The sequence below is a fragment of the Dendropsophus ebraccatus genome, chromosome 9, assembly GCF_027789765.1.
Source record: "Dendropsophus ebraccatus isolate aDenEbr1 chromosome 9, aDenEbr1.pat, whole genome shotgun sequence".
Lineage (NCBI taxonomy): Eukaryota > Metazoa > Chordata > Amphibia > Anura > Hylidae > Dendropsophus > Dendropsophus ebraccatus.
This window is the reverse complement of record NC_091462.1, coordinates 74,392,537-74,408,226: the sequence shown is the minus strand read 5'-3', so window position 1 is coordinate 74,408,226 and position 15,690 is coordinate 74,392,537.

Sequence of the window (15,690 nt, the reverse complement as noted above, 5' to 3'; positions counted from 1 at the left end):
CAGCTCAGCTTTCATTTTTTTTAGAGCTTGTGAAAGATGAGCTGTGATTGGTTGCTGGCAGACTGATATCTGACAATAAAAAATAAAATATAAGACAGCGCTCCATAGCGTAATTCAGACACGGCTCAAACGGTGAAAGTAAGCACATAGAACTCTCACCTGGGTAGGTTGTGCCGATGTAAGGCACAAGACTTACTGATAGCATGAGAATGAACCGCAGCCACTCCTGACAGGGATTAAAGACAAACAGTATCCTCCTCCACTCATCCAAGATGGGTAAAACAGGCACAGGTCAAAGGGGTATTAGTGATATAAAATATCATAAAATCTATTAAAAGAATTATGCCAGCAACACAACGCGTTTCAAGACTGGTCCGGTCTCTTTATCAAAGACATCAAAGAGATAAAGAAACCGGTCTCAAAACGCGTTGTGTTTTAATAAATGTTATGATATTTTATATCACTAATACCCCTTTGACCTGTGCCTGTTTTACCCATCTTGGATGAGTGGAGGAGGATACTGTTTGATAAATCTGACAGCGCTTTTTGGAGCAATTTTCCAAAAAATGTTAAGCAAATATTCACTACAAATATGAATGTATAGCAACAGGCCGGGGAAGAAAGTGAACATGCGAGGGCTGAGAAACCAAGCCGTGGGGCTAGATGTATTCTCAGTTTGTGGATTTTTACACTTAAAGTTTTGTTGTGGAACTTGTGGCAAAAACCCTACGGCATAAGACATACTCTTACATGTATGCCACGGGTTTGCAGCTTGTAACTCAGTAAACACTTAAGATTTGGTAAGAGCCCCTTTGTGTCCTCGTCCTGGTACTGTACTGGGTAGAAAGCCCTCATTTTAAACCACGGCTACTTAATCCACTCTGCCGGTGATCAGATACTGGTGTCTTGTTTGTACCGGGTAGGCAGAATACCTTTACTTGCCCCAAGGTTAAAACTTGTTTTATTGCGATTATTGCAAGTTTCACAAACCTCCTACATTAACCCCTCACTCAGTAACGATACTACTGTATCTCGCTCACGCGGCAACACCGCAGAGAATGATGCGGTGTACCTAGAGCAGGAGAACGATAAGACGACATCACAAAGAGACAAAGGAGTGATATAATCAGAGGTGAAGTAACCCCGCTATCTTACCCTCAGCCGAGTCACCTTATGTATATCTGCAAATACTGCAGTCACAGGCATTGCATGAGCATACATCCTGCAGATAAACTGTTAGATATGGACAATATTGGTTGTTGTACAACTATTTTAACGTACCACTGTATAAACACTACCATCACAAAAATCTTTTATAACTAATCGCAATAAGAGTTAAGTTTTAACCTTGGGGCAAGAAAAGGTATTCTGCCTCCCACAAGGTCAGGATTATCCTCCTTATGGCGATCAGATACTGAATGGCTTTCCTTAGATGCCAGTCTGCATCAGGGACCCTGTAGAACTGCCAAGATCCTCCTGTGGAAGCGAGCAGTTCGGCCTTATCTTCCCTCTTTGCTGCCGAAGAACTGAGTGTGAGGCTGCAGTGCTCTCCTAGATCCTGTATGCACAAATGTAACCAAAGCAGAGAGTAAACTCCCCAGGGCCTCACCAAGACATCCCCCGACATTGCGGCGCACTAGTCCCTGTCTTCTTGGCAACACATAGCACTGCATGGTGTATGATCGCTGCTTTCCTCTAATCCTTTCTCTCTAATTTTAGGTATTATTAATTGAAGGTATGTTTTAAATTGTAACCCCTTCTGTGACAGTTCCCTCTAATCCCTGAATTAAGTATTTTACCAATAGCTGCTCCAAGCATCCGGGACTAGTAACAGCATCGACGAGCACCATCAGGTTTGCAGCCACCTGGGGAGTTGTGTGTGAAGGGAGAGTTAACTGGTTAACCTCTTCTTTACTTTACTTTCCTCTAGTGAGCATGGTACCTTTTGGTAATTTTCTGTGCAGTGGATTATATTATGCAATCTCATGTCTCCTACCGTAATAAAGTGTCAAAGTATTGTTTGTGTCACACCCTGGCACATCTCACCACTTCTTTCTCCTCCCTCTGCCGGGCCTCCTGCTCACTCAGCTGTCAGCCTGTGTCTGATTGCAGATCAGTCCTCTGTAGGCAGTTTATGTCTAAGGGTAGTGTCACACGTACCGGATCCGCAGTGGATATCCACTGTGGATCCCTTGTCAGTTATTTTGAATGAGAAGACATACTTGCAGCGGGATCGGCATCCCGCTGCGAGTATGTAAGTTAACACCCCGCCGGCCGGAGCATACATTACCTGCTCCGCACTCTGGCTTGCTTCGGGGGCTCCCAGAGTCTGCTGGACGTCCCGCTCAGCCAATCAGTGGCCACGGCCGGGCAGGGCACTGATTGGCTGAGCGGGACGTACAGCTGGGAGTATGTCTTCTCATTCAATATAACTGAGAAGGGATCCCCAGTGGATTTCGCTGCAAATTCGCAGTGTAAAATCCACTGCGGATCCGGTATGTGTGATGACAGCAGACAGAAAACTGTAAGGGGTCAGGAGCAGAACAGCATGTTGCATTTCAGTGTGGTAAGGCTAGATTCCCACTGCGTTTTTAGCATCCGTTTAACGGAATTTAGAGACTGGCGCAGTGTGAATTCTTCTGGGTACACACATTCTCTGTTTAGATCTGAATGAAACTACTAAAACAATGTTCTAACAAATAGTTTATTTAGTAATGGTGCCCTTTATGCTACACAATACTGTAATTTTACTGTGATTTTTACCTATATTATTATAGTGCTTGAAAAGCACTATATTGTAATCCGTATTCTTCTTCTTCCGTTTCTTCCAGCCATTTTTCTGCGTGTAATACAGCCCGAACCGCTTTGCGCACAGACTCCGTTCTTTTCGAAGCCTTCTGCGGTGTGAAGTGTGCTATCTATTTTTCGTTTCGATCGGATTTGTCGTTTTTAAGAAATTTACGTTTAAAGGCCCCGAATTTACCATAGAAAATAATGGCCCATTGCAAATAATGGCCACACTCTAACCGCTAACAGCCAATCACAGCACATATGCAAATAGCTGAAATATAGCAGCCAATAGGAACTCTAAGGTCTTGTCAGGCAATATCACACCATCCACAGTCACATGTCCACTATTGGCCAATAGAAGATGTAATATATGGAAGGTCCTTAACGATTTTGTCTCACTGACATGAGTAAGATTGTCATGGTAACCGAGCAATGATCTTTACCATTATAAGTAGCAGAGTTCAGTCAGTGAAGTAGCAGAGCTGAGACAGGCATGTAGCAGAGCTGAGACAGGCATGTAGCAGGGACGGTACACAAGCTGTTTTTAAAGAGACGGTACCCGGAGCCACTCTTAAAGGGACGGTACCCAAGCCTCTCTTAAAGGGACGGTACCCAAGCCGCTCTTAAAGGGGCGGTACCCAAGCCACTGTGTAAGAGGAATTACATAAGTCGCCCTTACAGGGACAGTAACCAAGTCGCTCTTACAGGGACGGTTGTAACGCCTGGAGTAGTGGATCCACTGGACCGTCACCAGCGATGGCACTAACCTCACCAGGGAGCGGAGTCTAAGGGGCCGCTGGTTTTCACCAGAGCCCGCCGCAAGGTGGGATGGACTTGCTGCGGCAGGCGACCCCCAGGTCGCTACCCCTGGCTTGGTTGCTAGTGACGGCAGGCGAGGCGTGGCAGGAGCAGTAGGCAGGAGATAGTGCTGGCAGAGGTCTGTAGGCGTAACCGCAGGTGACCGGCTGAACACAGGAGCAATGGAGTGACAGGGGAGCAGGAACCAGGAACAAGGACTAGGGACCAGGTAGCGGATAGGTATCAGGAACAACAGGGGGCTGGGCCAAACGCTATGGGAAGCATGCAGAGGCTCCAACACAAGGGACAGGGCATGCTGGGATTTATAGGGAGTGATAGGTGCAATTAACCAATTAAGGGCGGACTGGCCCTTTAAATCTGAGACAGCCGGCGCGCAGGCACCCTAGGAGGCGGGGACGCGCGCGCCGGCCGGCACAGACGGAGACAGGAGTGGAGGAGAGGTGAGGCGCCCCCAGGGGCCGAACTAGCAGCAGCGCCGGGTCCCTGCACAAGGACCCCGGCGGCTGCATGGGGCAGGAGGAGGTCGCGGCGGTGGCCCGGAACACGGGACGCCGCCGCGGCCGTGACAGTACCCCCCCCCCTTTGGCCTCCCCCTCTTTCTTGCCTGCAGAAGGAGGCATCAGGCAAATCTTGGTATTCCGCCGGTAGGCCGGACAAAGGCTTGGCGGGCTCGGGTGACACCATAGAATGCTTGGGCTGAGGAGACCTCAGACACTGGTTGGAACAGTCCCGACCCCAACTGAGAATCTTCCCGGTTCTCCAGTCCAGCTTAGGGGCATGTAATTGCAGCCAAGGGAGTCCCAGGAGGATGGTGGAAGAAGAATGGGGCAGGACGTAGAAGGAGATCTTTTCCAGATGTGAAGTGCCCACCTGGAGGACTAGAGGTGCGGTCTGGTAGTGCACATGGTCGGTAAGAATCTCGCCCGTGACCGAGGAGATAGACAGGGGTCTGGCTAGTGGTGTCACGGGTAGCCGCCATCTCTGGACCAATGTAGCTGCAATAAAATTGCCTGCTGACCCAGAATCAAGAAAGGCAGTAGTTTGGTGAGTTTTTCCTGAGGGTGTCTGGATGGAAACTGGCACAGACAAACTTGGAGAGGTGGCATTCACACTCAGGGAGACCTCTCCCACCGGACCTAGGTGCTGGAGTTTCCCGGACGCTTGAGGACGCTGGGGACATCTCAGCCGAAAGTGATCCGAACCACCGCAGTAGAGGCAGAGATTCAGCTCCAAACGACGAAGTCTTTCATCAGGCGTCAGGTGAGCCCGTTCCACCTGCATAGGAATCTCAGGAGTCGACTGGGACTCCGGAACGTCAGGATTCTGGAAGACCGGCGCCAGCTGGTGATGGCGACGGGACAGGCCTAGTCGCCGTTCATGCCAGACCTCCTCCTCCCTCTCAGAAAAACGAGTATCGACCCTGGTGGCCAGTAGGATGAGTTCGTTCAGGGAGGTAGGTAGGTCTCGGGCGGAAAGCACGTCTCTCACCTGACTGGACAGGCCCTTCTTGAAGGTGGCTATTAGAGCGGCCTCATTCCAGTCTAATTCTGCTGCCAGGGTGCGGAACTGGATGGCGTAGTCACCAACAGAGGAGCTCCCTTGAGAGAGGTTGAGGAGAGCAGTCTCAGCCGAAGACGCACGGGCAGGTTCCTCAAAGACAGAGCGGAACTCGGCCAGGAAAATTCGGAGATTAGCAGCCACAGGATCATCACGGTCCCACAGTGGTGTGGCCCAGGCCAGAGCTCTACCTTCCAATAGGCTGATGATGAAAGCCACTTTAGAGCGCTCGGTGGCAAACTGACTACTTAGAAGTTCGATATGCATGGTGCATTGTGTCAGGAATCCTCTGCACAACTTGGAGTCACCAGAGTATTTACTTGGGAGAGCCAGTCGAAGTGTAGAAAAAGCAGCAGGAGGTGGTGTGCGCTGGGCTGTAGTATGCTGCTGTAAGGCACCAGTGAGTTGCTGGATCTGCTGCGACTGTTTCTGGATTTGTTGCGCCTGTAGGGCGACCACTCGGGCTACTTCGCGGATATCAGGCACCTCGCCGGGATCCATGGTTGGAGCCTACTGTAACGCCTGGAGTAGTGGATCCACTGGACCGTCACCAGCGATGGCACTAACCTCACCAGGGAGCGGAGTCTAAGGGGCCACTGGTTTTCACCAGAGCCCGCCGCTAGGCGGGATGGACTTGCTGCGGCAGGCGACCCCCAGGTCGCTACCCCTGGCTTGGTTGCTAGTGACGGCAGGCGAGGCGTGGCAGGAGCAGTAGGCAGGAGATAGTGCTGGCAGAGGTCTGTAGGCGTAACCGCAGGTGACCGGCTGAACACAGGAGCAATGGAGTGACAGGGGAGCAGGAACCAGGAACAAGGACTAGGGACCAGGTAGCGGATAGGTATCAGGAACAACAGGGGGCTGGGCCAAACGCTATGGGAAGCATGCAGAGGCTCCAACACAAGGGACAGGGCATGCTGGGATTTATAGGGAGTGATAGGTGCAATTAACCAATTAAGGGCGGACTGGCCCTTTAAATCTGAGACAGCCGGCGCGCGCGCGCCCTAGGAGGCGGGGACGCGCGCACCGGCCGGCACAGACGGAGACAGGAGCGGAGGAGAGGTGAGGCGCCCCCAGGGGCCGAACTAGCAGCAGCGCCGGGTCCCTGCACAAGGACCCCGGCGGCTGCATGGGGCAGGAGGAGGTCGCGGCGGTGGCCCGGAACACGGGACGCCGACGCGGCCGTGACAACGGTACACAAGTCGCTCTTAAAGGGACGGTACCCAAGTCGCTCTTAAAGGGACGGTACCCAAGTCGCTCTTAAAGGGACCAATTTAGAGCGTCTTGAGTCCCTTTAAGAGTGACCTGGGTCCCTTTTAAGAGCGAAATATGTCCCTTTAAGAGCGACCTGGGCCCCCTTAAGAGCAAAATGGGTCCCTTTAAGAGCGAAATATGTCCCTTTAAGAGCGACCTGGGTCCCTTTAAGAGTGAAATTTGTCCCTTTAAGAACAAAATGGGTTCCTTTAAGAGTGAAATTGGTCCCTTTAAGAGTGAAATTGGTCCCTTTAAGAGTGAAATGGGTCCCTCTAAGAGCGACCTGGGTCCCTGTAAGAGCGACCTTGGTCCCTCTAAGCGCGACCTGGGTCCCTCTAAGAGCGACCTGGGTCCCTCTAAGAGCGACCTGGGTCCCTCTAAGAGCAAAATGGGTCCTTTTAAGAGCGACATAGGTCCCTTTAAGAGCAATCTGGGGCCCTTTAAGAGCGTCCTGGGTCCCTTTAAGAGCAAAATATGACCCTTTAAGAGCAAAATAGGACCCTTTAAGAGCAAAATGGGTCCTTTAAAGAGCAACCTGGGTCCCTATAAGTGCGACCTGGGTCCCTTTAAGTGTGACCTGGGTCCCTTTAAGAATGAAATTGGTCCCTTTAAGAGCAATCTGGATCCCTTTAAGAGCAACCTGGGTCCCTTTAAGAACGACCTGGGTCCCTTTAAGAGCGAAATGGGTCCCTTTAAGAGCGACCTGGGTCCCTTTAAGAGCGAACGGACCCAGGTCGCTCTTAAAGCGACCCAGGTCGCTCCTAAAGGGACTCATGTCGCTCTTAAAGGGACGGGAGCCAAGTTGCTCTTAAAGGGAAGGCACCCAGGATTAAAGTTTCTCTTAAAAGGAAGTCAATGGTAAAGGGGCGCTCTGGACGTCACTGGTAAAGGGGCGCTCTTTTCAAGCACTATGTATTTCCCTGGAAATATAGTTACAGCATATAACTCCTGTTTGTTTTTGCTATTACATTTGTTCTTATATCTATTTAAACTACTGTTTAACCTTTAGATTGACATTAGGCTGTTTCACTGTTGTTGGAGTGTATTCAGGAAAAAAACATTTTGTGCGAAATGTATGTCGGGTATGGTTTGGGTTGTCTATGTTGAGCAGATTGTTACTTCTTAAGTGTTCAGGACCTTATATGTGCCAGGTTTGGCAGGTAACTTTTCCACCTAATTGCTCACTGAGGACTACAATAAATGGCACCATTATGGACATATCCTTAACAATATATGATGATTTTTTTCCATGAGTACATAAGGATTTATTTCTTCAGTATGTTAGGCTAGGTACAGTACACTTCTCATGCGGGCAGCACAGTGGCTCAGTGGTTAGGTTAAAAAGTGCAACATCTGCAAAGAGTTTGTATATTCTCTCTGTGTTTGCGTGGGTTTCCTCCCACACCCAAAACATACAGATAGGTGAATTTAGATTGTGAGCATTAATGGGGACAGGGAGCAATAATTGGCAAAACTATGTAAAGTGCTGCGGAATCTGTGTGCGCTATACAAATAAAAGTATTATTATTATTACTATTATTATCATGTGCCTTGGTTTAAAATTAAGCATTGTTACTTCTTAGGCTAGGTTCACACTGCGTTTTCAGCATCAGTTTAACGGATCCGTTTTTTGCAAAAAACGGATGCATTTGTGTGCATCCGTTTTTGATCCGTTTTCCCATTGACTTCAATTATTAAAAAAAGGATCAAAACGGATGCGTTTTTTTTTACGCACAATAAAGTACTGTTGACACTACCGTTTTTTGACCGTTAAACAAAACGGATCCGTTAAACGGATGCTGAAAACGCAGTGGGAATCTAGCCTTACCACACTGAAATGCAACATGCTGTTCTGCTCCTAACCCCTTACAGTTTTCTGTCTGCTGTCATCAGGCTACCAGTTTTTATGTGATTTTTTTGTTGTTTGTCTGTTTGTGACTTATGTGTGTTTAATATGATGTGATTTAATTAAAATTCTTTGACCTTTTCCTATAAGTACATCTTTGGTCCATTTCTGGTCCGCTTTTGGTTTGGTTTAGCATGTTTGGACGTGGGAGGTTTACTGTTAATTATTTTGGGTTTCATGATGGGAGATGTAGTTTCCCGGGCAGCACCATCTTGGATATAGGCCAGGTTTTCTAAAAAGTTGTAACCCAGGAATGGCGGTAGCTAGAAAGACAAGAGATGGCTCTAAATACTCAGGGGACTTGAGAGGTTTGGGAGCATTTTATTTTTTAGCTCATGGGGGTAATACCCCTTTTAAACAGTTTTATAGATATGTTTGCACTCACAACACAGACATATGTATTACTGCATTACAATTATGAGTCTATAAAATTTTTAACGCTTAAACTTCCATTCGATTTCTTTTAGAGGGCATAAAAGAATGCTACTTATCCTTAACTGCTACTTAAAATGGTAAAGATCATTGCTCGGTTACCGTGACAATCTTACTCATGTCAGTGAGAAAAAATCGTTAAGGACCTTCCATATATTACATCTTCTATTGGCCAATAGTGGACATGGGACTGTGGATGTTGTGAGACATTGCCTGAGAAGACCTTAGAGTTCCTATTGGCTGCTATATTTCAGCTATTTGCATATGTGCTGTGATTGGCTGTTAGCAGTTAGAGTGTAGCCATTATTTCCAATGGGCTATTATTTTCTATGGGAAATTCAGGGTCTTTAAACGTAAATATCTTAAAAACGAGGAAAGTATTACGCGCAGAAAAATGGCTGGAAGAAACAGAAGAAGAATACGGATTACAATATAGTGCTTTTCAAGCACTATAATAATATAGGTAAAAATCACAGTAAAATTACAGTATTGTATAGCATAAAGGGCACCATTACTAAATAAACTATTTGTTAGAACATTGTTTTAGTAGTTTCATTCAGATCTAAACAGAGAATGTGTGTACCCAGAAGAATTCACACTGCGCCAGTCTCTAAATTCTATTTGATACTGTGGGTGAGATTTGTTCAATAGGTGAAACTGAAATACTTCGAAGATCAGAGCATTCAATTCCCCTGCAGCACCACTACATGAGAAATTAAGCATTATACAGTGCCCATTCACATCAACAGGCAGCCTCTGTAATGTAGGAAAGGATAGGTGAGGGACTGAGAGACACTCTTTGTAATTGCTCTTTTCTTTGGCAAAGTTATAAGGATCCTGAACTAAAACTTCCTGTCTATTATCTCTTAATTCCCTAATAGGGTATGAAAATGTGATTATTATTTTTAAATCATTTTTACTTTTCTTTCTAATTTTCCAATTTACTATGTATGTTATAAAATAAACCTGAAATTTTGCAATGTGCAAGCTGGCCACAAGGCTTAAAACAAAGCTAAGATTTCTTGTTCTGTCAGTGATGAGAAGGAGTGGGCTGCTGGAAAGTGATTGCAGCCTTGCTGCGAAAGCTGGGACAATAAATACCTGTGGAATGACCTTTGCACTGGTCACAGAAATTATACAGCATGCCTAGAAATGCATCTCATACAAAGCAAAAAAGGGTCTGGATACTGTATGTGTATTGTGTGTCACTACATAGTGTTTAAAACACAAAGTGGCTGCCCCAGAATATTGTACAAAAAATAAAATAAAACTACAATTTAAAATTAGGAACAGATAAGAAAAAAAATGTCAGGATCCTTCTTCAATCAGTAAAAATAAGAAAGTGTGAGGTTCTCATGCCCCCCTATTTAAAAAAAAAGTGGTGGGCAGCTTTCCATGCTGCCTCTACGTATAAGTGCTATACTGAGCACCGTACTCACCTGTGTCTGTCAATCCAATAGCAGTGAATGAAGCTACAATGTGTATGCTTGTCCACTGCTTCATGAGGGAAATCGAGGATCTTAGAATCAGGTGGGATCCCAGCAATCAGACCCCTATCAGCTAGCCTGTTGTGTGTGTGTGTGTGTGTGTGGGGGGGGGGGGTGCAAATCCTTTAAACCTTTAAAATGACATACTAGCACATCATAAAAACAAGCAAATTCCCGGCATGTCATAATGCGCAGAGGCTCTATGAGGCGAGCTCAGGAGCGGTCAGTGACAGGAGCTGCAGGGTCCCGACTTTTTTCCCTGACTGGCAGAGATCTAATATCTCTGTGCAGTCAGCTTGGCGATCTTCTAATAGAGTCTGCCTCAGGCAGACTCTATGGGAAGATTGCAGATTACACTAATCAGTGCTATGCAATGGCATAGCATTGACCAGTATGTGCAATCTAATGACTGCTTATAATAGTCTCACAGGGGGACTTAAAAAGTTTAAAAAAAAAAGATTTTTACTTAAAAAAAAAAAAAAATGACATAGCCCCTCTCCAATAAATGTTTAAACCCCACTTTCCAATTTCCCAAATAAAACCTGTAAAAATAAATAAACATTTTATACATAGTAGAGTACGCAATTGTCCAATCTATTAAGATATAACAATACTATTATTGTATGGTAAATGAAAAGAGGAAAAAAAATGCCAGGATTGAAGATTTTTTTGTGTCATCCTCAAAAGTTTTTTTATTATAAAAAGCAATCAAAATCTTCAAACTACACAAATATGATAATAGTAAAAACTAGAGATTGTGGTGTAAATAATGACACCCCAACCAGCCTTGTAGGTGGAAAAATAAAAGTGTTATGGTTCTTAGAAGACGAGGAAGGAAAAATAAAACTGCAAAAATGGGTTAAAGTTCTAGTATTGACCGAACCAGCAGGATCAGTGTTACTAAAACTGTCCACAAACTCAATACTAACTGGAGAGAAGTGAAAGATACACTAAAAGAATTATCACTAAGCCTATCAAATAATTGCAGTACACCAAGCTTACTGCCTGACCACAAAAAGAAAAGGTTGACAGTATACCTTTAACCCCTTGCCTCCGCAGCCTGTTTTGGCCTTAATGACCAGGCTCATTTTTCAAAATCTGACCTGTCTCACTTTATGCGCTTATAGCTCAGTGATGCTTTAACGTATGCTAGCGATTCTGAGATTGTTTTTTCGTCACATATGGCACTTTATATTAGTGGCAAAATTTGGTCATTACTTTGTGTGTTTTTTGTGAAAAACATCAAAATATCATGAAAAATTTGAAAATTTTGCATTTTATGAACATATGAAATTCTCTGCTTCTAAAAAAGGAAGTCATAGCACATAAATTAGTTACTAAATCACATTACCAATATGTCCTCTTTATTCTGGCATAATTTGGGAAACATATTTTACTTTTTTAGGCTGTTATGGGGCTTAGAAATTTATTAGCAAATTATCACATTTTCATAAAATTTCCAAAACTGATTTTTTTAGGGACCAGTTCTTTTTTTAAGTGGGTTTATATACTGGAAACCCCCATAAGTGACCCCATTTTGGAAACTAGACACCTTAAAGAATTAATCTAGTGGTATAATGAGCATTTTAACCCTACAGGGGCTGGAGGAAAGTATTCACAATTAGGCCTTAAAAAAATCGAAAATTTAAATTTTCCAATAATATATATGTTTAGATTAAAGTTTCTCCTTTCCAAAAGGAACATGAGAGAATCTGCACCCCAAAATTTGTAACGCAGGTTCTCTTGAGTACAACGGTACCCCATATGTGGGCGTAAACCACTGTATGGGCACACAGCCGGGCTCAGAAGGGAAGGAGCGCCAATTAGCTTTTTTAAAAAGTTTGAGCGCCAGGTGCGTTTGCAGTGCCCCTGTAGTGTCAGCAGAATAGAATCCCCCCAAAAGTCACTCCATTTTCGAAAGTACACCCCTCAAAGAATTCATCTTGGGGTAGGATGAGCATTTTGACCCCACATGCATTAGAGGAAAGTATTCAAAATTAGGCAGTAAAAATGAAAAACACGAATTTTTCCAATAATATGTTCGTTTAGTTTGAAATTTCTCAATTTCACAAGGAAAAAGAGAAAAAAAGTACCCCAAAAATTGTAACGCAGGTTCTCCTGAATACAACGGTACCCCATATGTGGGCGTAAACCACTGTATGGGCACACAGCGGGGCTCAGAAGGGAAGGAGCGCCAATTAGCATTTTCAGTGCAGATTTTGCTGAAGTTTCTGAGCGCCAGGTGCGTTTGCAGCGCCCCTGTAGTGTCCGTAGAAAAGAACCCCCCCAAAAGTCACCCCATTTTGGAAAGTACACCCCTCAAAGAATTCATCTTGGGGTGTGGTGACCATTTTGACCCCACAGGTATTAGAGCAAAGTATTTAAAATTAGACAGTAAAAATGAAAAACTCGATTTTTTCCAATAATATGTTCGTTTAGTTTAAAATTTCTCAATTTCACAAGGAACATGAGAGAATCCGCACCCCAAAATTTGTAACGCAGGTTCTCCTGAGTACAACGGTACCCCATATGTGGGCATAAACCACTGTATGGGCACACAGCGGGGCTCAGAAGGGAAGGAGCGCCAATTAGCATTTTCAGTGCAGATTTTGCTGAAGAAGTTTCTGAGCGCCAGGTGCGTTTGCAGCGCCCCTGTAGTGTCCGTAGAAAAGAACCCCCCCAAAAGTCACCCCATTTTGGAAAGTACACCCCTCAAAGAATTCATCTTGGGGTGTGGTGACCATTTTGACCCCACAGGTATTAGAGCAAAGTATTTAAAATTACAGTAAAAATGAAAAACTCGAATTTTTCCAATAATATGTTCGTTTAGTTTAAAATTTCTCAATTTCACAAGGAACATGAGAGAATCCGCACCCCAAAATTTGTAACGCAGGTTCTCCTGAGTACAACGGTACCCCATATGGGGGCATAAACCACTGTATGGGCACACAGCGGGGCTCAGAAGGGAAGGAGCGCCAATTAGCATTTTCAGTTCAGATTTTGCTGAAGAAGTTTCTGAGCGCCAGGTGCGTTTGCAGAGCCCCTGTAGTGTTCGTAGAAGAGAACCCCCCCAAAAGTCACCCCATTTTGGAAAGTTCACCCCTCAAAGAATTCATCTTGGGGTGTGGTGACCATTTTGACCCCACAGGTATTAGAGGAAAGTATTCAACATAAGACAGTAAAATTGAAAAACTTGAATTTTTCCAATAATATGTTTGTTTAGTTTGAAATTTCTCAATTTCACGAGGAACAGGAGAGAAGCTGCATGCCCAAATCTGTAACGCAGGTTCCCCTGAGTAGAACGGTACCCCATATGTGGGCATAAACCACTGTATGGGCACCCAGCCGGGCTCAGAAGGGAAGAAGCGCCAATTAGCATTTTCAGTGCAGATTTTTCCGAAGAAGTTTCTGAGCGCCAGGTGCGTTTGCAGAGCCCCTGTAGTGTCAGCAGAAGAGAACCCCCCCAAAAGTCACCCCATTTAGGAAAGTACACCATTCAAAGAATTCATCTTGGGGTGCAGTGAGCGGTTTGACCCCACAGGTATTAGAGGAAAGTATTCAAAATAAGACAGTAAAAATGTACCCCAAAATCTGTAACGCAGCTTCTCCTGAGTACAACGGTACCCCATATGTGGGCATAAACCACTGTATGGGCACACAGCAGGGCTCAGAAGGAAGGGAGCGCCAATTTGCTGGAGCAAAACCGCAGCTAGTAATGGTTATTAGAATAGCGCAGTTACTAAAATACAATAAAAAAATTAGATTACAGGTAATGTGGGGTGGTTACGGATAATCTGGGGTGGTTATGGGCAACCTGCGGTGGTTATGGGCAACCTGCGGTGGTTACGGGCAACGTGGGGTGGTAACGGGCAACGTGGGGTGGTAACGGATAAACTGAAGTGCTTATAGGTAATCTGGGATGGAAACCTGTAACGTGCGGTGGTCGGGGGCAACGTGCGGTGGTCGGGGGCAACGTGCGGTGGTCGGGGGCAACGTGCGGTGGTCGGGGGCAACGTGCGGTGGTCGGGGGCAACGTGCGGTGGTCGGGGGCAACGTGCGGTGGTCGGGGGCAACGTGCGGTGGTCGGGGGCAACGTGCGGTGGTCAGAGGCAACGTGCGGTGGTTAGAGGCAATCTGGGGGGAATTACATGTGATTAGGGGCAACATGGGGTGGTTACAGACAATCTGCGGTGGTTACGGGCAACATGGGGTGGTTACAGACAATCTGGGGTGGTCACGGATAAACTGAAGTGCTTATAGGTAATCAGGGGTGGGTACATGTAATTTTGGGTGGTTACGGCAATCTGGTGTGGTTACGGGCAATCTAGAGGGGGTCACTGGCAACGTGTGTGAGTTAGAGGCAACGTGCAGTGGTTACGTGCAATATGGGGGGGTTACGGGCAATCAGGGCTGATTACGGACCATCTGGAGGGGCTCACTGGCAATTTGGGGTGGTTACAGGCAACGTGCGGTGGTTATGGGCAACGTGCGGTGGTTATGGGCAATGTGTGGTGGTTATGGGCAACGTGCGGTGGTTATAGGCAACGTGCGGTGGTTATGGGCAAAGTGTGGTGGTTAGTGGCAACGTGCGGTGGTTAGTGGCAACGTGCGGTGGTTAGTGGCAACGTGCGGTGGTTAGTGGCAACGTGCGGTGGTTAGTGGCAACGTGCGGTGGTTATGGGCAGCGTGCGGTGGTTATGGGCAACGTGTGGTGGTTAGTGGCAACGTGCGGTGGTTAGTGGCAATGTGCGGTGGTTATGGGCAATGTGCGGTGATTACGTGCAATCTGGGGCGGATACGGGCAATCTGGGGCGGATATGGGCAACCTGCGGTGGTTACGGGTACTTTGGGGGGGCTAGGGGTAATCTGGGAGTAAAGTGCAATTATTACTATAATAAAAAGTGTGTGTTTTATTTTTTTGTATGTTTTTCACTTTTTGTACTTTATACATTAATTTTCACTGTATTACTATGATTACTGTGATATTTTCTATCACAGTAATCATAGTTCAGTGACAGAGACCAAATTGGTCTCTGTCACTTTAAATTTTCTGAGATAACTGATTCTGGAGCGCATGCGCACTTCAGAATCAGCCTGGACGTCGAGGAGGACGGAGCTCCGTGAATCAGGTAACGTATGTGGGGAAGGGGGGGTGACTGGGGGACGGGGGTGACAGGGGGGGTGGGGGGCGACTTGGGGGGGGGGCACGGTGACACTTTTTATCCCCTGTCACCAATGATTTATGGTGACAGGGGATAAAAAGTGCTGATCAGCACTGGGAACAGGCGATCGGCGGTATATAGTATATACCGCCGATCGCCTGCTCCGGGACCACACGGGGGGGTCCCGATCACTGCCCCATGCTCTCCGCTACCTCCGGTGGTGGAGAGCATGGGGCTTTGATCACTAATTAGTTTCCATCCCTGCGAACAAACATCGTTTGTTCGC